The sequence below is a fragment of the Protopterus annectens genome, chromosome 11.part0 (assembly GCF_019279795.1).
Source record: "Protopterus annectens isolate FY-2018-M chromosome 11.part0, PAN1.0, whole genome shotgun sequence".
In the NCBI taxonomy this organism is placed as follows: Eukaryota; Metazoa; Chordata; order Ceratodontiformes; family Protopteridae; genus Protopterus; species Protopterus annectens.
This window is the reverse complement of record NC_056745.1, coordinates 155,364,498-155,386,755: the sequence shown is the minus strand read 5'-3', so window position 1 is coordinate 155,386,755 and position 22,258 is coordinate 155,364,498. Positions and strand designations below refer to the sequence as shown.

Below are 22,258 nucleotides of genomic sequence, written 5' to 3'. Positions count from 1 at the left end.
TTACGGAACTTCGACAATATGATGTCAACCATATTGTATTTGATGCTCCGTAACTTTGATTTTATAATATAGACCGTCCCTCACAGTCTACATGCAACCCTGGAAATTTAAAATGAGACTGTTACTGGAACAAGTATACAACAATCTCCAAGGCCATCAGTAGTGATTTTATTGTACAATGTGGGAAATTTAAAATATGTTTGCTTTAGTCTGAAAACAGTAATAATATACAGAGTGCACTGAAAAAAATAAGAGGTAGATGGATAAGCAAATAAATGACTCAATAACACAATTCTTATTATTTATTTATGTGTATAAAATAGACAAGTATGTCTTTAATTTCTAAGTGCGTGTTTAATTCCTCATATCCTTCTGTTTTTTTAAGATGGTGCTTAATTCTAATGAATCTTTCATTTCCTCCTAGAAGGTGAAATCTAATAGATGTGTAATAAAAGTTATCTAGGGACTCTGCTTATTTTACAGAATATTGCTGGGGTCATAGCGTCAAGAGCTCATACAACTTGATAACAAATGTTACAAGCAAAAATTGCTATCAGCTATTGTAAAATGATGTTTTCATGACAAGTTTATGTCTGCACTGTGCCTGTCCAGCTTGCTTGCAACACTAAAATTTTGAAATCATTATATTTGTTACATGGTGTTCTACTAAGGGGAACAGGACACATATGTGCATTGATAACAGCAGAATTCAACTGAAGAGTTTGTGAAATGACAAGCCAGAATAAATGCCAATCAAGTCAGAAGGAAGTGAATCTTGAGGTCAGCATATTTGTGGCAGCAGTTTCAGGATCTTTGTTTCTCTGTAATGTGGTCATGAGAAAAGACCACCAGCTGCAAATGACAGCTGATGGCTGGTGTTCAGGGTTCTGATCTTTGCTTCTATTTTTACATCTTACTGTGTTTGTTTTTTTATGTGTAGGATTATGCAGGATGAGGAATTGTGACATAAAACATGAGACAGCAAGTTGTTACAAGCTAGGCTACATTGTCAGTTTTGTCATCTGAACATGGGCATCTCCTTGATACTTAGTAATGTTACATTTTCTCTGTTTGGCTTAAATAGAGTAAAAATATGACATTTGTTATCTTTGTCATTGTAACACCATTTTGCTTACACCTTGTGTAAGAACATTATTTTGAAAAAAACGTCTTTGTAAAATATTTCCATTTAAATGGCTTCATCTTTTAAACATTTTTTGCAGAAAATTTCCTGTTTGTGTAACTCTTATGGATACCTATTCCATTATCACCACTACCCCCAGGAAGACAATATATTACGCTTTTCCATGCTGTAGTGTTGAGGGCAGTAATGACACAGCAAAGTTGGGAATTAATATATTTGTAGAATATAAAATACTTCCATTTTATTTTTGCTTCTGTTATATGCACAAGGCATTCTCTTTACAAACATTATGTCAGGAAAAATGTCAGTAAACTTCAGGCAATTTACTATGTTACCAAATTCTGATATAAAGTAGATTAAATATTGCGAAAAGCATTTGGACGATCTGCTAAGTCACTGTTTACATTAGGTCTAATTGAAGTCTTGAGCTGGAAACCCCCATTATGAATACACACTTCAAATGAAGAGCAGTCAATCTTTGAACCATTCTTACCAGACTATTCTGTTATACTTCAGAAATGACAACTTCAGAAAGTACCAGAAACATGACTGGCCAAAATCTCAAAAAAAAAAAAGTACAATTCTTGCACTCTGTCAGTAAAACAGTGAGAGACCCAGCAAAACTTTTCAGTGTTAGTATGCAAACGTCAAATGCAGACATGTTTCAGTTCATCTGATGTCACCTGTGCATTTAAATACTCATAGATCCTGGTCCAGAAATGGATGCTTATATAACAGATGTTACCTACCAGAGCACTCTTCCAAGAAAGAAACATAAAGGACAAAAACTGTAAAACCAATTTGAAAACTACTACTGAGTTCTATATTGATTTACCTGGTAAGTTCCGAAATAATAATTTCTTAGTGGGAAATCTGCACAGTTACCATGATTCTTTGTAAAGAGGATGAATTCAGATTTTTTTTTTGTAATTTTTTTTTGGCTGGAGTTATTTTTGATACCATTATCAAGCAAAGTTGTTGCATAGTATTGAAGTTATTTTGGTGACAGGGTCGGACTGCATCTGGAAAATGCTGAGTACATATTTGGTGGAATACAGGAATCTGTAATAGTACGTGGTTAGCTCTGCTGAGTGCACAACTATAGATGGGGAGGAGAGGTCACTGATTTCATGGCTTTGAATGTTTACAAAGACTCCATTTGTGGTTTATGTTACTGTAATGTACATATGAGTGATAAGTGGTTGAATCTACAGATTCTGAGGACCAAGCATAATGGCAGTCACTGTTCTGGATAGGAATTCACTACTGGTGTTGGTTCTCACTACTTGTGCTGATTCTCGCAACCTGTTCTGATTCTCACTACTGGTGCTGGTTTTCACTACTGGTGCTGGTTCTCACTACTTGTGCTGGTTCTCACTACTGGTGCTGGTTTTCATGACTTGTGCTGATTCTCACTACTGGTGCTGGTTCTCACTACTTGTGCTGGTTCTCACTACAGGTGCTGGTTCTCACTGCTTGTGCTGATTCTCACTACTGTGCTGGTTTTCACTACTTGTGCTGATTCTCACTACTGGTGCTGGTTTGCACTACTTGTGCAGGTTCACACTGCTGGTGCTGGTTCTCACTACTTGTGCTGATTCTCACTACTGGTGCTGGTTCGTACTACTCGTTTTGATTCTCACTACAGGTGCTGGTTTTGACTACTTGTGCTGATTCTTACTACTTGTTCTGATTTTCTCTGCTTGTGCTGATTCTCACTACTGGTGCTGGTTTTCACTACTTGTGCTGATTCTCACTACTGGTGCTGGTTTGCACTACTTGTGCAGGTTCACACTACTGGTGCTGGTTCTCACTACTTGTGCTGATTCTCACTACTGGTGCTGGTTTTCACTACTTGTTCTGATTCTCACTACAGGTGCTGGTTCTCACTACTTGTAGTGATTCTCACTACTGGTGCTGGTTCTCACTACTTGTGCTGATTCTCACCGCTGTTTCTGGTTCTGACTAGTTGTGCTAATTCTCACTATAGGTGCTAGTTCTCACTACTTGTGCTGATTCTTACTCCTGGGGCTGGTTCTCACTACTGGTGCTGGTTTTCAATGTATGTTGCCAGGGGGTTATTTCTTTTTGGGAATTTCTCCCTTCTGCATGTTTGTGCAAGCATAGCATTGGTAGAAATAAATTCAGAGGGCAGAGGGGCTTGCCTCCCCCACACCAAGGAGGTGTATGGGGATTTCTCCCCTATAAGAAATGCTTATTTCTCTGTCTTTAATAGGTTTGTGATGTGAGTAATTCTGGTGTATGCAGGTAGATGTCATGGTTTTGTCTGCATTTTGTGATGGTGTGTATTTGTGTATTTGGATAATGCTAATGTTTTCATGATCAGGATTTTTTACTCTCTTTTTCCACTCCACTTGCTTTGCTTCATACTCATGGGGTCTACTGCAGTGTCCCATGTTCAAAATTGAGACTGCCAGCTGTTTCATGTACCCTGGACTATGTCTGAATACTGTCTAGGGACAATATGGATTCTAAGGGCATTTGATGGGTGGGGGGGGGGGTTCTGCTGCTACCATCCAGTGTGTGGGGTGTTACACTTTATCACTTACATGTTAATTACTGTACCTCTCCAGTGAGTGCTATGACTTCTCTGTGGGGTCGTGCAATAAGTGGACCACACCAAACCACTCTATACATCCACACAGAGCTGATGTCAGCAAGCCACCTCAGCACTCAGCAGAAACCCATTGCAGCTGGCTTCCCAGGCACAGCCAGGTAGCTTCTATTGTATTGTATGCCCATGTACACATCACGCAACCCCTGCCAGGATGTGCCTGTCCATTCTCTTTGTCAGTGCCAGTGCCTGTGCCTCAGATGTCTGAGCTGCTTATCAAACCCAGGTCACATGGGCCCTTGTAAGAACTTCAACCCTCTATGCCATGGTGCCAGCTTTATGTTTCCGATATTTTTGTATTTGAGATTTGCCAATATAATCATTTTGATATATTTACATATTTTTTGATTCCTGCTTGAAAACTTAGTGTTAGATACTTCCCATGGAATTTGTAATTAACAACTGTTATATGTAACAAGTTCTGGCCCAGACCTTGGAGTATCTGGAAACATGGATAAAGATTTATGAGCTGAAATACACTCCTGTGTTTGGGATGATTTTTTATTTGGTTTGATAATACTGAACAGTTAACTGCTTTGCTGTATATTTCCTTGGCTATTAATTTCAGAAATGGTTGTTGCTTTTATTGAGAATGCTGCAGAATTTTCAGGTTTCTTTTTAATGAGTATGAAAATTCAAGTGCAAATGTTTTTCTCAACTGAGAGGGGGGCAGATTTGCCATACGGCCTACTGTATCATTACACTTTTTTGTATTTTGTTTCATAAATGACTAAGGGGTCCAGCATCACTCTTGCCAGTCCATATTTTACTTTATCTATCATGTGTCCAACAGCTTGTATTTAGTGAGACAAAGTCACTTTTTTTACTTCTCATCCAATCTGCAACCTTCATAAATCTTTATATGTGTTGAAATATAAAATCTTCTAGTATTACTGCATAGTGTTAAGGGATCTTTTAAGTTAATGCACCAGAATATGTCCATATTCCTTTTTAAGTTTGAAAACATGATTTATTTTTCTCATATTTAGTCCTGGCTTGTTTTCTACACTTTCGTAATTTTGCAAATATGTGGCAGAACAACTATGACAGCCTCAGGGCAAGGCAAAAAAAAAAAAAAAAACAGATTTTAATTTACACGTCTGTGAATCAACTGCATTCCTGCTGGAATGGGCCTACAGTCCAGATTTAGGGCAGTAATGCTGCAACTGACAGCAATGTGAAAGGGCATCCTTTCTACAAGTCGATGTTACCTTTGTGATTAGAGTGATATGTATATGCAGCAACAGATATGGCACATCTCATGCAGTGCATGCTGTCCAGGGTTTATGTGAACTCTGGTCATTGTGCAGACCTTTACAGTGACTTATCAGTGCATTTAATTAATGATTTAACATGTCTGAAGCTTTCAAGAGCTGAGTGCCAGAGCTTCTGTCCTTCAATGCTAATAACTACAAAATATGCATTCACTGGTTCAATTGCCTCACTGAGAGAAAATTCTGGCAAGTTTCCTCAGGGCTGCTGGCTGTAAAGTCTGTACTTTGGGAGATGGAATAAATTCCTTTTAGAGTACATTGTTATTTCTTGCTCTGGAAAAAAAAATGTATGGTTTGCAATTGTAGTATTTAACCCCTGGATATTAAAATTCATAGCTGAGCTGAGCTTAGCGGAGCCTTTTATTTATTAATAAATTAAACTACTACTTTTTTTTAAATGCAGTCAGAGTTAGAAATTAAAGCTATTTTATTTTCAACAATGAAAACATTTGTATAGACAGACTCAGCTGTAGGTATCCATTCAATATTTAGCTGCTTTCTATATTCCATACATATGACAAATGCAGAGGCTTCACTGGATACATGTTCCTGTATGTAACAAGCAACAATGCAATCAGAAAAAAAAATAATTTCCTGCTTTACAGTAAACAGCTTCTCTGTCATTTTAACTTGCATTTATTTTAATCACTTTATTGGTACTTTTTACATAGATCTTATTGATAAACCCAGTATAATACAATGCATGTCGTAAACAATAGCAATAAAAAGCAGTTGCTACAATAAAATGGTGCCAGTTACTTCTTGCTACACAAAAAATGTCATGGTGAAACATGATTCAATATGGATGACAGTGAGTAATAAAGATCTGTTATAATTTAATAAGTTAGATAGTCCCATGACACTTTCCATACTTGATTGCAACTATAATTTTTAAAATCCTTGGTAGCCCCACGGGGTGGGGATCCATCAAGCTGCCAGAACAGCAATCATAAGAATAGCTGTTATGGCATTGCTGTGCTGCAAGGAGCTATGAGCTCTATTTTCTGTGAGGTCTTTCCAAACTGCTTAATTTAAAAACAAACAGTTTCACAAGAGATGACTTCAACTTGTCAAACTACCATTGAACATTGGCCATGTCATTTTTTTCAGCAACGTATAATGTTTTCCTTTAAGACCATCTGATATATGGCTCTCTGATTGCAACCAAGTACTAAAATCAAGTTAGGATTCTCAGAAAGAGTGAGCTTTATATATGCCACAGAAAAAATAATCCCCACTTATAGGTAATTTGTAAGAGTGGTTGGTTATCCTAGGTGTAACTCCATAAAGCTAAGCAAAACCAGTATAAGTGTCTCTTGCAGCACAGTGAACAATTTTTACAGTGGCAGCCTTCTTCTGTTGACATTGCATAGATGCAAGTATGGAGTAAAAAATTGAGCCTTTCCAGCTTAATGTTCTCCAAGTCGAAGAGGAATGCACCAAGCCCACCTAGTCAGGGATTCCAAGTCCTATTTAACCAAATGTATGAGGCTGTGGAGTACCACCTTTACTCCACTATCCTTGGTATCAACTTTTAAGTTTTTCTAAAGGTCCTTCAATCAAAATGTCTCATTATGTAGGTTTGTAAAGGTGTAATAGAGCTGGAGGTGGTTAGCAAAAGGATGAGCATTTATGTAAACAAAAGATGCTTGATGGTATTTATAAAATGAGGTTCTATTAGAAGAAGACAGGAGCTGATGTAAGGAATTAATATCATAGTCATTCATCAGACCGATACACTTACTGACTCTAGTCATATTCCAGCAGCTGAAGTAATTGTCTGTGCTGGTTGAGCATAAGTCTGTGGTGTTTTTGATTTCAGACAGCTAAAGTCATGAAGGACTATTTGCTATTAATTTAAGTGAACAGTAGGACATTCTAAGGGTATCATAAACCAAAATTCCTTTGTGGCAGTTAGTTTGCATCAGTTCCCTTTGCACTACCAAATGCACCTGAGCACGGCTAGTCTTTAGAGATACTTAGTACATCCTGCCAAAGTAGCTTTCTATACCCATGATGTAACAGGCAATGCAGCTTTAAAGCTAAGCTTCCATAATCACCTATGCCACCTTTACTTCCTGTCACTTGCATCTTATCCTTGGGTGCCTGTTTCAAGTCTTTAACTCATTTAAACCTATTGCACCTTTTTGTATCCTTCCAGTTAACACCCATAGCTCCTTATGGCATCCAGACCTTTCTTGGGTCTGACTTTTTAACTAAGTGACTTACCAGCTCATAATAGACAGGATTAGAAAGGGCAATGATTTATTAATAAAATGACACTAAGATTGTTAATCTAGGATGTTCCACAATAGAAAATCCTTGACTATGTTATGCTTTTTAACTTGATTTTTCAGAAAATGTTCACTCTGAAATGCCAAGCATGTGTGTAGGCTGTAAGAGGTGCAACATTCCATACCACATAGATGTTAATGGGTTAATCTAGAAAAACAAAACTGAGAGAACAGTCCCTGGGATATGAGATAAAGTGGACTATGCCACATAGAAGAAATGGTAAAGAGTCGTTTTACATTTCTGCATTTTATTTGCAAAAGTTAAGTCAAGGCATGACCACCCATTCAAAGTCTAAGTGCATTTTGTGTTTGGTGCCAAGCTTCATGATATTTATTTATTTATTTTCAAAATGATGCACATGTGCCCACAAACAGCAAGGAAAAAGCTTGTATGGAATGTGTTCTATTACTTTTGAAGAGGTTAATTTCTAGGGCATGTGATTTGATGCTTTAATTTTTATGTCTGGACATGAATTGGGAAATGTTTAAAGTATCTTTAAGGGCTCAAAAGAGGATGTTGGATTGGTTAAGAACAACAAAACATTAGTGGCAAAAGACAAATCTTTGTGGATATTACCAACAATGGAGAAAACAGACATCTTTCTGTCAAACCTAACTTCATGGAAAAAGGGTTCTCTGGACAGGGCAGATAAGACAGGACAGTTAATTCCTTAATATAGCGAGGCTGCCTTTAAGAATAGCCTAGAAATCTTCACCATGGCCTCAGCCTTCATATTATTTGGCACAGATAAACATCACCATGTTTGGTGGTGCATTAAAAGGCTTATGCAGTGGCATGTAAGAATGCCTATCTCATCCCCATGAATGTTTCTCAGCATCCAGGTCTAGTATTACCTCTCTGGGAGTATCCTTTTGGAATAATTCAGATAAGGTTACTGATGATTTAATATTAGTCAGGGCTTTTCTGCTTAGACTGTAGTCTTATTAGACAAAGTAAACAAGCAAAGGTGTATAGGAAGAAGTCCTACATTCAGTATTTCCAGTGTCCATATGGAAGTACTGCACTTAGAATTTAGACCTAGGATAAGCCTATATGAGGCTTTAATAACTACATCATCTGGTATCCTTTGCAGATCCCCAAACTGGCTCCACCTCAGAAAATGTCTTCACAAAGTCAAGACCTCAAAAAAATAAACAAAAAACAAAAAAACAAAAAAAAAAACCAAAAAAAAAGTCTTCTCCTCTCTAGAAACTGTAGAAACCTGGTTGATAAAACATTAACAAGCAGCTTGCTACAATTACTACACACTCACTTCCCACACTAAGAGCATCCAGGGCAGCTGTCTCCTTGCCCAACCATACTTATAGCGCTCCTTCAGTATAGATTTCCTGCACTACATGGAACTTTGTTGCTCAAACAAACAGTCAAAAATAAAGTTAGAAACTTTTACCAGTATAAATAACAAACAGCTTTAAACAGGTGTGATAGCTTTGTTTACCTAAAAAGGTTTCAAGACTGCTCCTTCATCTCTCCAGTTTCCGAAAGATGAATATTAAAAACTGATCAGTCAAAAACCCTAAAAAAAATCACAAAAAATATTTTCAATTCTGTATGCTTGAGTTTTGTTACCTAATGCATGGTTAAATACCAGGGATTTGTTTGGAGATAATTAAATATATTTCGTTAGACAATGCGAGCTGTGGTGAGGGAATTTCAACAGCTGATTTGGTGGTTGGAGCTGTTTTAATTTAAGGATTTATAAACTCCTTGGATTTGATCGAAACAAACTTCTATTTCGATGGCACAAGCTGCAATAATGAAGCTTATTAGCAAAATCCTCCAGTTGTTCATAGATTTTACCCTCATACGAACATTCCTATCGAGATATTTTATTTGATCCATGGGCTGAAACCATTTTTTTGCTTGTTGCATTTAGTTGTCTGAAAGCTATGGTTCGGATTAAGGTGGATTAAAACGGACTCTCTATACTTTTTGGTTTCTCTTGCATTTCATTTTAGAGTTATTTTACATTATCCATGGTTTAAAAAAAAAAAATTGGTTAAGCTTGTACCAGTTAAAATCGTTTTTTGAACTTTGCGGCAGAAGCCCTGGGAGAAATTTTTAAACTGATATTTACTTGCATAAACTAAGAGCGAATAAATAATGACAGGTAGGCGGGTGAGTTGTTTTTTACTTTGGCTTGTTGCCCTTGCATTGAGCCATTAGCACACCTGCCTTATATTGAATGTTTGTATGGGCATAGCTTGTATTCCTACCTATCTGATTTTCCACCTGAGGGGATAGAGACTTTATTGCTTTTTGGTTATTCAAAATTGTTTAGTATGGCATTAATAGTCTTTTCTTTAAGGATATTTAAATGACAAGGACATGACACATAAAAGAGGATGCTTGTAGAACTTCACATCTATGGGACCTGCCCGAAGTAGTAATCGTCAGAGAACTGACACTTAGCTTGGATATGCAAATGGTAAATCAGGAAAACCTAAATTACTTATGGAAGTGAACCTACTTCCAAGGAAATCATAAAAAAACTCTGACAAATACATTTTATTTTTTAGGCTAGAATGTGATAGTTCAAGCACAAGCTACATGTAATAATGCATGGATAATCATGTTTATGACTAACCTTGTTTTGTCGTCAAATTAAATATATGTCTAGTCATTCCCTTTAGATAGCTGTACCTTCTGGGTTCTTTTAGATTCATTTGCAGTGCAGACTTTGTAATGTACTGGACAGATGAAATGTCCATATAAATCAGACTGACATTAATCTAGTTGAAATTAAAAGATGAAAAAAAAATATTTAACTAAGAAATAAACCTAATGACTTGGCCTGGTTAATGTTTTAGTCTGTTGATATTGGTTAAATGATAACTCAAAGAAGCTAGTACGTTGTCTGCTAAGGAAGCCAGTTATTATTTTTTTTTTCCTGGAGCCTTTGTTATAGTTATATCCTGAATGAATATTTGTATAAATACAGTAAGTAACTGAACTTATGAAGTAGATAATCTTTAAAGGGGATATTCGGCATCCTTGCTTGTTACTTCTTTGTTGCCTAATTCAGTTGGAAATATAAAGTCCAATTTTGGTGTAGACCACTGAAAAGGTAGAAAATTTGTACCTCTCAACTGTTCAGTATTTCACAGAATGTCTAAATTTTTGCCTCATATTTTTGCTGTGTTCATCATAAAATTTGTGGCTTTCTGGCAGATCATTGAAGGCTGAAGTCACTAAATAATAACAGATATCCACCCAACGTTGTGAACATTGGCTCTAGATAAAGGTCATTATTGATGTGACACCTCAACCCCATGTATAAAATGGAAAAAGGGGGACTGCAGATGGATGGATAGGAATTTCAGATTTCATATCCTTCAGAAAATGCATGCTAATTCAAAATCCGTCATTTAAACATTTTTCTAAGCCTATAAGAGCGATATTTAAAATCTGTCCCTGAATTTGGGACTTTATCCACCCATTATTTTTGGCTTTGTCCAGAATATTTATGATAAGAGGTTAAGAGTTAAAAGAACATGGATGAATTGAAGAGAAATGAGAAACATATCCACATACTTTAAATACGTGTGTCCAAAATGTAGTGTTGATCTTTTGCACAATGAAACTGAGTATCCTGATTGGGATAGATGTGAGAGTGTTGTTGTGTCTTTCGGCTTTTCCCGATTAGGGGTCGCCACAGTGGAACTCCGGCCCGCTAATGATTGGCAGTAGATTTTTATGTACCGAGTTGCCGGCTCTGATGCACAGCCTTCAACAAAGGTATGCCCATTCACGCATGTCTCTACACAGAAGATGCGCTAGCTGAGAATCAAACAGGACAACGTCTTACTGTGAGGCGACAACGCTAGCGCAGCACCACCACCGCAGTTCCATAGATGTGAGAGTGTAGAGACTAATATTCTCAGTGTCTGTTTAATGCAATCCTGTGTTTGTACATGTAAAATGATACTACAGTCATAAACATAAATGGGTTAGAGGAAAGGGACATGTCTGTTTTCACCATGGCCATGAATGGTTTTAGGTACAGGGTTTGATACCTTCCACTTTCATTTGCCTACTGTGTGGCTGTGAGTAAGTCACTTAACTAGACAGTGCTCCCAGGTTGCTCCTGAAAATGGACACTTGTGCCCACAGGGTTAATAAATGTCTAAAACAGTAAGTCAGGCTAAAGGCTAGCTTGTTAGAACCCTTACCCCTCAAATCAGTAAGTTCGCTTTAAGGTTTCATCTTGAAGTAAAATATAAAAAAAAGTAGAGTACCTGCAGTAACTGTGTGTGAACAAAGAGTGTATATATATATATATATATATATATATATATATATATATATATATGGGTCTACTTCAAAACATCTAAAACCCATAACATCTAATTTCATAACACTGAGACCAGAACATCTAAAACCCAAAACATCTAAAACCCATAACATCTAATTTCATAACACTGAGACCAGAACATCTAAAACCCAAAACATCTAAAACCCATAACATTGAATTTCATAACATCTAACAGTATAAATCTCATGAAAATAACATCCCCTCCACATATAATGACATATAATGACACCAAACTACCAAACACACTTTTTACTATGTTTCTGCAGGGGGGCTTGGAACTTGGAGTTGGTCTATTTAATTTACGGGGGGGGTGAGGGGCAGAGCCCCCCACATGGGGGGTGCAGGGGGGCTTGCCCCCCTGCAGAAATGTAGTAAAAAGTGTCTTTGGTAGTTTGGTGTCGTTATATCTGGAGGGGATGTTATTTTCTTGTGATTTGTAGTGCTAGCTGTTATGAAATTCGATGTTATGGGTTTTAGATGTTTCAAAGTAGACCCTCATATATATATATATATATATATATATATATATATATATATATATATGGGTCTACTTCATAACATTGAAATTTCATAACATTGAATTCCATAACATTGAGACCATAACATCGAAAATTCAAAACATTGAAAACTCATAACATTGAAAGTGTGCTTCATAACATTGAAAACTACAATGCATATGTAAATAACATCCTCTCCACCTATAACAACACCTATCTAACAACCACACTTTTTACTATGTTTCTGCAGGGGGGCAAGCCCCTTTGTACCACCCATGTGAGGGGTTCTGCCCCCACACCCCCTGTAAATTAAATATACCAACTCTAAGATCGCACTACAGCAGAATAAAGTTAATTTCCTAACCTGTGATATAGTGAGGTTAGGAAATTAACTTTTTTCCACTGTAGTGCGATCTTGGAGCTGGTATATTTAATTTACGGGGGGTGTGGGATGCAGGGTGGGCCTGTCCCCCTACAGAAACGTAGGCAAAAGTATGTTTGTTAGTTAGGTGTTGTAGGTAGAGGGAATCTTATTTACGTGTGCAATGTACTTTTCAATGTTATGAGTTTTCAATGTTTTGGGTTTTCAGTGTTTTGAATTTTTGATGTCAATGTCTCAATGTTATGAAATTCAATGTTATGGAATTTCAATGTTATGAAGTAGACCCATATATATATATATATATATATATATATATATATATATATATATATATATATATATATATTAATTCTACATTTTGGACACGAAGGCTCAGTAAACTGTGTACCTCTTTATTTTTCCACCCTTCTGTCTTCAGTTATTCCTTTAATTCTTTTCTGGAGTTGAGGGTGGCAAAGCAAAGCTGATCACTGACTGTATCATTGAGTAACAACAGGTTTGCAGCTGCATCAGTTTCAGCAAGACTCATTCATTTACTTTGGAAGCAGATTGAAAAAAAACTGTCCCAGTTATGTCAGAGGCGTCATTTCCCGTGTTCAGGCCTTATCTGTAGGAGAAAGTAGCTTAGATCCTGTCATACTATGGAGGCAGTAGCCAGCAACTCTGTGGTGAAGTCATTTTTCCTGAGGAACTGAGGTGAAAACAGCAGAGTAGATCAAGAATTCAGTATTTAGTTTAGGGAAGTGTAAAGGCAGTCACTGAGAGTAGCTCTGTGGTCAGTTGCTATTCAGAGCAGTGTAAGAGCGATCACTGGACAAGTGCTGTGTTCATTTGTAGTTTAATGGAGTGGAATCACTGTCACTGAGACCAGCACTGTGGTCAGCTGTAGTTTAGTAGAATGGAATCATTGTCACTGGGACCAACACTGTGGTCAGTATTTAGTTTGGGTAGTGTCAGGGCTATCACTGGGAGTAACACATTAATCAGTATTTAGTTTATTGGAGTGTAATAGCAGTCACTAGAAATAGCACTGTGGTCAGTATTTAGGAGAGTGTAAGGGCAGTCACTAGAAGTAACACATTGTTTAATATTTAGTTTAGGGAAGTGTAAGGGCACTCACTAAAGATAGCACTGTGGTCAGTATTTAGAAGAGTGTAAGTGCAGTAGCTGGGAGCTGCGCTATGGTCACTATTTATTTTAGTGGAGTGCCAGGGTAGTAGCTGAGAGTGCATAGAGATGAACCCCTTGCATAAACAAACCCAAAGCCACAGCTAAGTCATCTGGTACCATGGGCAGATGAGTAGCCTTCAGTCCTCCTGAACTCAAATTTAAGACTTGAGGATCAACCAGCACATTAGCAAACAAAGTTCAACCATTGTCTGCTAATGTCACATAAGTGGTCACTCAATATCTTTGCAGCACAGAAAATGGTCCTTCCCTGGGGCATGATTTGCTGTTGTCACCTTCCGAACCAACATCATCTACAGAAGCTTCTGTACCTTCTGCCTTCAATTGATGGAATGCCCCAGGGATTTTCTTGTCCAGAAATGTCCTCCTAGATATCTCTATAATTTTCCCTCATTTTCATTGATGATGAGGTTCATCCAGAAAGACAACTATGTTAAAGGTATTCTTGCAGGCTCATTTTGGCCTTGTAATGTACATCTTTCCATGCTCATCCCTGGCCTTTTGGAGAAGTCTGTCTGTCTATGCTCCTTCAGAACTTCCCATCTCTCTTGCAAGCCCCATTCAGATTTCCACTCCCTATGTCTAACCACATGATTACTTCACTTCCAGCAACCTTGCCTTTCCACTCAGCACAATTTAAATCATTACATTTTTCTAAAAATCTAATTAAAGGAAAACTTATAAAAGTAAATGGACATTTTTCTATATGGATTTCATCAAAGGGCATTGACAGTTTCGTAACTGTTGTACCTTCCATTTTGTAAATACCTTTACAACTCTTTGACTCGGGACTGAATTATTCATCAAATAAAGTTTATTTCACTGGTGTTTCTAACTTCCATCTAAATGCACCAGCTTTAGCTTGTATAAAGGTCTGCAGAGCCATTTTGAGCAGTACCTTACTCTTGAGATTAGCCATTAAGGTTCTCATTCCTCTATAAGATCTCCATTTTGTGTTAGTGATACCACTCAACTGTCCAGATTTTCACAGGATGTCCAGATTTTTGCCCTATATGTTTGTTTTTTTCTGCATAAAATTTGTGGTTTTCTGACAAATCACTGAGGATCGAAGTCACTAAACAATGACATACATTTGAGTTGCAGAGTTCATACCCTTCAGGAAAATGTATGATAATACAAACCCTGTTATTCTAGCAACTTTCTAAGTTTATAAGAACAATATTAAAAATCTGTCCCCATTTTTGAGCATTTGTACCCCCATTTTTAGACTTTGTCCAGATGTCTTGCTCTAACAGCTTTAGAGGCATGATTGTCCTCCTTTTCAAGGCAACATCATTGTCAGAATTAAAATAAATGTTTTGGAAAGCCATTTTCTTTGCAGCCATCACATTAGTTTAAAACATTTATGTGCTACAGGATCTATCAGGGGGAATCATCTTGCCTGTCCTTTTATAAAGCTAAAGGGTCTATGAACAGAAATCTTTACTTTGTGCTTAAGGGAACCAGCACATCCATTTACCAGTTTTCTTTCCCAAGCACTCTAGACAGAAGAATGTCTTTTGCATTGCATGGATGATTTCATGTAGGTAAAAAACAAAAAAAAATCTGAATCCTTTATTTCTTTTTCTATCAAGAAGTTTGGTATAAAGTATCTAATTTGATCTTGGCTAATGGAATATTGCATATTGCTGTGAAATAATACACAGATGTAACTATGGTGAGGTGAAGGGGCAATTATCCCATGTGCAAAGTGTTAGGAGAGCTATCAGCAGGTCCTGATTGGTGCTCAGAATATACTGGCATTTACAAAAAAACATGCCTGTATTGCATCTGCGGTCAGAGCTGAAGCATGGCAGTGCTCTGTTTGTGGCATAATCTGTAGCAGTTGCTTGCTACAGGCTCATGCTACAAAATGAAGTTTGCTGCAGCAGAAAAAAAGCTTTTTTTTGTCTTGCACCTTAACTTAATGTTGGTGGGGAGTCACCAGAATGGGAGATGGTACTGGGTGCAGAAATAGCAAGCTACACCTCTGAAAAAATACAACAAACCTCTGCTCTCTGTTTCAAGCATGTGTTCTGTTATAGCAATTGCTGCCCCATAAGCCTGGTTCTGTAATGCAGCTTTAGATGGTACCAGTGCAGCAGCTACTTGGTCTTCCCTGAATTTTCCTTTAGATTTATGGAAAAAGTGAAAAATAATTAGGGAATAAAACTTAGTCCAGTTACGTTAGAACGTTTATTGAAAAAGAGGGTATGAATTACCCTGTATTTTTTAAAGTACAAGAAGTCTTAAGTATAATGACTAGAATGCAGAAAAGCATTCTTTTCCTGAAGATTACCCTAAACGTATTGATAGTAGAGAATTTACAAAGGTTCATGACAGGCACACATATTGCACTTTGTCTGATGTAGTTGCTTTTATATTATTTGATGGTAACTGTGATATGATGATGCGTTTTTTCTCTGCTAGATATAGACCTGTTTTTTCCCCTTCATGGGATGTCCCAGTTCTAATAAATACTTTGAGACAAAACAGTACAGAAGGTAGTTTTTCATCTTTGTCATATGACATCAGCAGCTAGATCAAACTGACTGCCACCTCCTCTAACCCAGGTCCAAATGAAGTAAGGTCTTTGTAAAGCTGAGAAAAAAAAAAAAGCTCTGCCACTCTGAACAGTAACAGGCAAGTAGGCAACTCTCTTTACTTTAATTTTATTGCCAAAAATTGGAATACCCTTCCACATAATATTAGATCCATAAGTAATCTTAATTATTTCAAAATTTCTCTCAAAAGACACATTTGAATCTTGGCTTTGCACATGTAACACTCCAGGTTAATTATTAACTTAGCATTACTTATACAATTTGGCTGTCCGTACTAACTCTGTTAACATATCCCTTCTAACAACACTACTTCTCTATAAGTAGTTACATTCCTAGCTGCAACTCTCACCACGGACGTATCACTAACTATGCACTACTTTGCCTAAGTGATTCTCCCTACTTAATTTCCTAACTAATGTTATGTTCCTCCACATATATAAGTTCAACCATATATTTGCCTATATTCAAGTGTTTAAAGTCTTGTTCTATTTGATACTATGTATATATTTTTGTTTTTAAATTTTTATCCTGTAAATGTGTTAACACTCATTTCTTTTTGTCTATAATTCCTCTTACCTGATGTGATAACTTTGTATGTAAGCTTAAGCTGGAGCTTCTCTCTCCGGGCCTCCACTGAAAATGGACACTGTCCCCGTTGGATCATCCCGGTAAACAAATCTAAAACAAATAAATAAAATAAAAAAATAACAATAATGGTATCTCCCAGCTACAACTGCAGCAAACTCATTACTAGCACATTGAGCAAATAGCAGTGATATCATACATAACTTATAACATGAATACCAGTTCTGCACATGTACCCCATTTGCAACTGCCAATTATGCCTCCCAACAGCTGGTACCTATGGCATGCGGACCCCTTTGCCCCACCCTAGTAAGAACTGTGGCAGGGTCTTCCTTGTGTCAATTTATGATGGACAGCATAAGTTTTCTTTTGCCAACTTATGATGTCTGTCATTTTGTGCTAGCCACATAACACTGAAACCTTTCTACTACTTGGCTTTGCTGGAGTAAATGCAACAAGGGTTATCTTTTATTTATTTATTTATACAATGAGGCTAGTACAATGCAGTTGCTAAAACGGAAGAAGAACTTTACGTGTGTACATTGAATGATACTCAAGTGTCATCATGAATCCTTATGTTATTCCTGAACTCCAAATCTTTAGATTGTAGTTGTGTAGCACTCCGGAAACAACACACCTAGTAATATGTCTAGCTCTGAGAACCAGCGTGAGTGGTCCTGTGGGCCTGCTGACGCATCTGAACAAATACTAACAGTAGAAAAACAGAGCAAGACTACAGCCCAAACAAAGCTAGTTGATCCTTCTGTGAAGAAATATCCACAGGGGTTCCAAAGCCATCTTTATTAAAGTTAAATTGTTTGGCAGGTAGCCAACAGTGCTTATCGGCCAAATAATTGAACTCCATAATTTTGGTATAACAGATGGGATCCCTATTTTCTGCATCAGCCAGTGCCCTCAGCTTTATTACCAACCTTTCTGAGATGCATCTAAGCTAGTTCATTGTTTTAAAGTGGATCCAGTCTTGATTTATTATTTGTATATTACCTTGGGAAAATAAGCTTTGGTGCTTTTCGTTAAACTAAATAGGTGAACTCATATAAACTTTTGGTCATTTGATTCATGTCATTCACAAAGTAGAACCTTTAGGCACTGACATGAGCCTAGTCACTGACACAGCACAAAAAAAAAATGATTCTTTGCAGACAGTTTAATTTTCATTAAAGTGTTTGGGTGGCTGCGGTGGTGCAGCTGTCAGCATTGCTGCCTGACAACAAGAGGTTCTCTGGTTCAATTATTGGCTAGGGTGCCTTCTGTGCAGAGTCTGTATGTCCTCCTTGCAGTCGCGTGGGTTTCCATCTGTTGCTACCACCTCCTAAAGACATGCTGTGGGCAGATTGGACACTCTAAATTGGCCCTAGGTGTGTGTGTGTGTGTGTGTGTGTGTGTGTGTGTGTGTGTGTGTGTGTGTGTGTGTGTGTGTGTGTCTCCTGTGGAAGGTTGGGTGCAGGGCTGGCAACTCCACACCATAAAACTCCACTGCCAGTCATTCTGCAAACAGTTGTTCCACTGTGGGACCCCTAACCTGAAAAAGCCGAAAGAAGAAGTTTGCAGGTTTAGCACTTATTGTAGACTTCAGTAAGTTACATGACCTGAAATAATACAAAACCCAACTGCACTTTAGAGGGATACAAAGCAGCAGCAAAAGCAGAGAGCTGACACTGACGTCAGCTTTTATAGTAAAAAGTGTTAGAAAACTACTACAGTACTCGCCATGCATACATTCCAAGTTGTGTTAGCATGTTTTGCACATCAATGGTGATGTGAAATGATGTATCGAAGTAATAATAGGAACACCACGTATTCAGGGTAGTTGTGTGTGTTCATGAATGAAGTTTGTTTCATACAAAGTCCATAGTTAACAAAAAATTAAAAAGATGGAAATGTCACATAGTAAATATTCCATTAGCTACAACAAAGTGTGATCTTATAGTTGGATGGCAGGGGTATTAGGCAGTCATTCCCCAAGAGAAAATTAAAGGTATACTTTTGGATTATTTCATTCCATTGTATAACATAACACAGTCACACTAATCAAAACCCTTTGGGAATATTGGGAAGCATGTACTACTACACAGACTTGGTAGCACATGGGGAACTATTCTAGTATCATTAATACTGGACTGATAAGTATTTGTTTTCTATAAAAACATTATACACAATGTTATATGGTGGGGACAAATCCATGTTTGTAAGATGCATCTAATCTTTATATCATCATGATGTTCCACACATGCACTATATCAGTCAAAGATGGCTGAATGGGTTCTAATAAACTGTTCCTCTAGTCATGGCTCTCCCAAGGGTATGCAAAACTATGCTTTTAAGATTGAATAAAAAAAAGAGCAGAACAAGTTAGCTGGGCAAATAAAAAAATGTACTGTGTTTTTTTTTCTAATTGTCTTAAAAACTAGAAAGCATAGTTTTGAGCTAGACTAAACTCAAATGTTAAGCACACGTATGCTTCACCTTTTTAAGAAAAAAAAAAAAAAAAAAATTGTATTCTGCTCCGTGGGTTGCCTTGCTTGAACCTCACTGGCTCCTTGCCATTATGAGGTTATAGACCGTGGGAGCAGACTTTATTTTTTAATAATGTACGTACATCCAAGGCTATGCATGTAGCAAACATTGTAGTGAATTACTGATATTTTCCTATAAATATTTAAATAATATTTCAGTGTACATACATTTGAAGTGGCATGCATTACTAGGAGCTTGAGGTAAATACATATTCATTCGCATGCAATACTTGTGACTCAATGTTCTTAGGCTATTATAACCTAAAATAAAAAAAATGTTGCATTTTCTGGTTGTGGATACTATAGTCTGAATGCAGAAAATATAATTTTAATGCTGAAACAGTATGAAATATATGCCTGAGAGAGAGTAACTATTCTCATGCTGGCAAAGAGTAGAAATTGTGCTTATATACTGATTAGCCCACTCATGCCTTGGACTTTTTTTGGCATGCAGCCTGCATTCTCATGAATGATAAAAATGTCTTGTTAAAAGTTTAAAGAGGAGCAAATGATAAAAAAAATAATTTTCTGTAAATGGACATTATTCAGGCTTAAAGGTTAAACTGAGTTTCATGACGTTCATTTCTCAGCATTAGTATAATGCTTTTAGTAAGGAAACTAGAGATTTACAATAAGAAGAAACCAGAGAGAAGTATCCAATACTGTGTTTGAAATACATATTAGTCTAATTCCCAGGAACCTTTTCACACTTAAAAGAAATAGTTAAAATAACTATTGTTATGAACTGTTCTGATGCACATTCACAAGGAACATATCATAGGTTCATAGGTAGGTACTAGGCTATCTGCTCTAGGGCATTTATAAGCCTAGCCAGAATGTTGGCTTTTGCCTCCCTTTTTGACTAGATTCCTGAGCCTCTGTCCAGCAGGGCCATAGAAGTGATCCCAGGAGTAAATTTACGATTTCCCATCCACTCATCAAGATTTCCTTTTGAAGAGGGTCAGTGAGGAGCTCTGTCTAACATGGACTGGGATTCTATTCCAGAGCGAGGGAAGCCTTTGGGATATGAATCTATCCCTCCAGCATGTCCTGTTTATTGTTGTACTAAGGTTTAAATCCCTGGAGCATGTAGCTCTAATGGATTTGGTTTTTTTGAGGTGGAGCATGTCCAACAATTCCAGGTTAGACATGGCCTTATACATCAGGCAGAGATTGCCTCTGAGTAGGTGGTAAGCAACTGAGTAGAGCTGGAGTTTTTTTAGTTGAGCTGCATAGGGCATCTGTTTGAGGCCCACAATCCTCTTGGTGAGGTATTTTTGAGGTCTCTCCAGCTGTTGCAGGTGTCGGGAAAGGTACATCTCAAATGGGGAGTTGTACTCAGTTATGGGCCTGTTGAGCGATGAGTAGAGGGGCACAATGACCTCTCTTGATCTAGATGTGAACCCTTTTGTGATTAGGTGAGCTATATAGAAGGTTTTTCTAACCACCTTGGCAATGTGATTGTCAAAGGAGAGGTTACTATTTACTTGGGTCCCCAGATCCCTAATTACTTCTTCCGTACTTAGTGGATTACCTCCTATGTGGTAGTTTGTGGGCACTTTGTTTTTCCCAGAGGGGATGACTATGCACTTTTTGGCATTTAGCTTGAGGCCATGGCTGTGACACCAGGTATCCATCTCCATAAGGCCCTTCTGGAGGATGCCTGTGTCAGCTGGTGAGTCAGTTATGGCTCCCAGTTTGCAATTATCTGCGAACTTTGTAAGCACAGTCCTCCTGTGTTTGCCTGTACCTCAAAGAAGTATATACTGAACAAGAGGGGCCCCAGGATTGAGCCCTGTGGGACGCCACTTGTAACCGATTTAGAGTTGGACATGGCAGCTGCGACTCTGACCATGTGAGTTCTATCCCTGAGCCAGTTTGCAACCCATCTTGTGACAGAGTGGGGTATTGTGTCGAAGGCCTTTGCGAGGTCTAGGTAGGCTGTGTGGACTACCTTTCCCTCATCTATAGCTTTGGTTACTATTTTGAAGACGCCAACTAGGTTTAAGAAGCAAGATCTGCCTTTAACAAAGCGAAATTGGGTAGGGTCCAGTGTTTGGAGGTTCCCAATGTCTTTGTTTATGAGATCCATGATGATGCGCTCCATAGCCTTGCAGACCAGGCTAGTCAGACTTTTTAGGGCCACGGATATTGGTGCTACTCTTGTGCCTTTAGCGTTTATAGATGATTATTTAAGAATAGACATAACTTGTTTACTGAGGAATTTAATGCACTCTGGAGCATTTAATTTCACTTCACAATAAAATGGTCTCTTGCTGTCTTCTGTTATTAGGCAATGGAAATATTTTACTACATTTTGTATATATTTACAGTTAGTCATATATGTTTTAATACATTGTGTGTTATAAAAGCATCAGCAATGTATGCTGTAACTAACAGGCTGTTAATGTCTATTAATATTTTCTAAATTTCTGTGTGAAGTTCTTTCTCTAGGAGGTGCTAATACGTTTACATGGTGGAGTTCAGAGGGTAAGGCCTCACTGAGACAGTATGATGAAACTGAGATCCCACAAACAATATTATTCTTGCTGCACTACTAAGCTCCATTTTTGGATGGAGTACTGGTTTGTTGGGTGAAGGTTGGCTCTTGCTTTTCTGCCTGCAATCTATCAGCATCTTTTGACTAATAAAGGATGATATGTTCTGAAGCTCTGTATGCGTTTTAAAACACTGCATAATGTGAATACAGCTTGGCAATCAGGAATGCTAACCTTTGCTGTGTAGTCTTTAAAATAGATTATTTATGTCTACACGTAACTGCAAAGGTTTAGTGTTACAAATGCTAAGACTGTGATAAATA

At 37.6% G+C, this 22,258-nt stretch overlaps 1 protein-coding gene across 2 annotated transcripts in view; it reads left to right on the top strand.

Moving 5' to 3' along the window:
- LOC122815229 (potassium voltage-gated channel subfamily A member 2-like) overlaps positions 1 to 22,258 on the top strand; it is a 420,329-nt gene that overhangs the window by 92,172 nt on the left and 305,899 nt on the right. The window contains exon 1 of one of the 2 annotated variants that reach the window (XR_006366940.1): positions 1,580 to 1,982. The exons of the other annotated variant lie outside the window; for it this stretch is intronic. The gene's annotated coding sequence lies outside the window, so the exon portion shown is untranslated. Of the gene's footprint in view, positions 1 to 1,579; positions 1,983 to 22,258 lie in introns of those variants that run through there. 2 annotated transcript variants of the gene reach the window in all.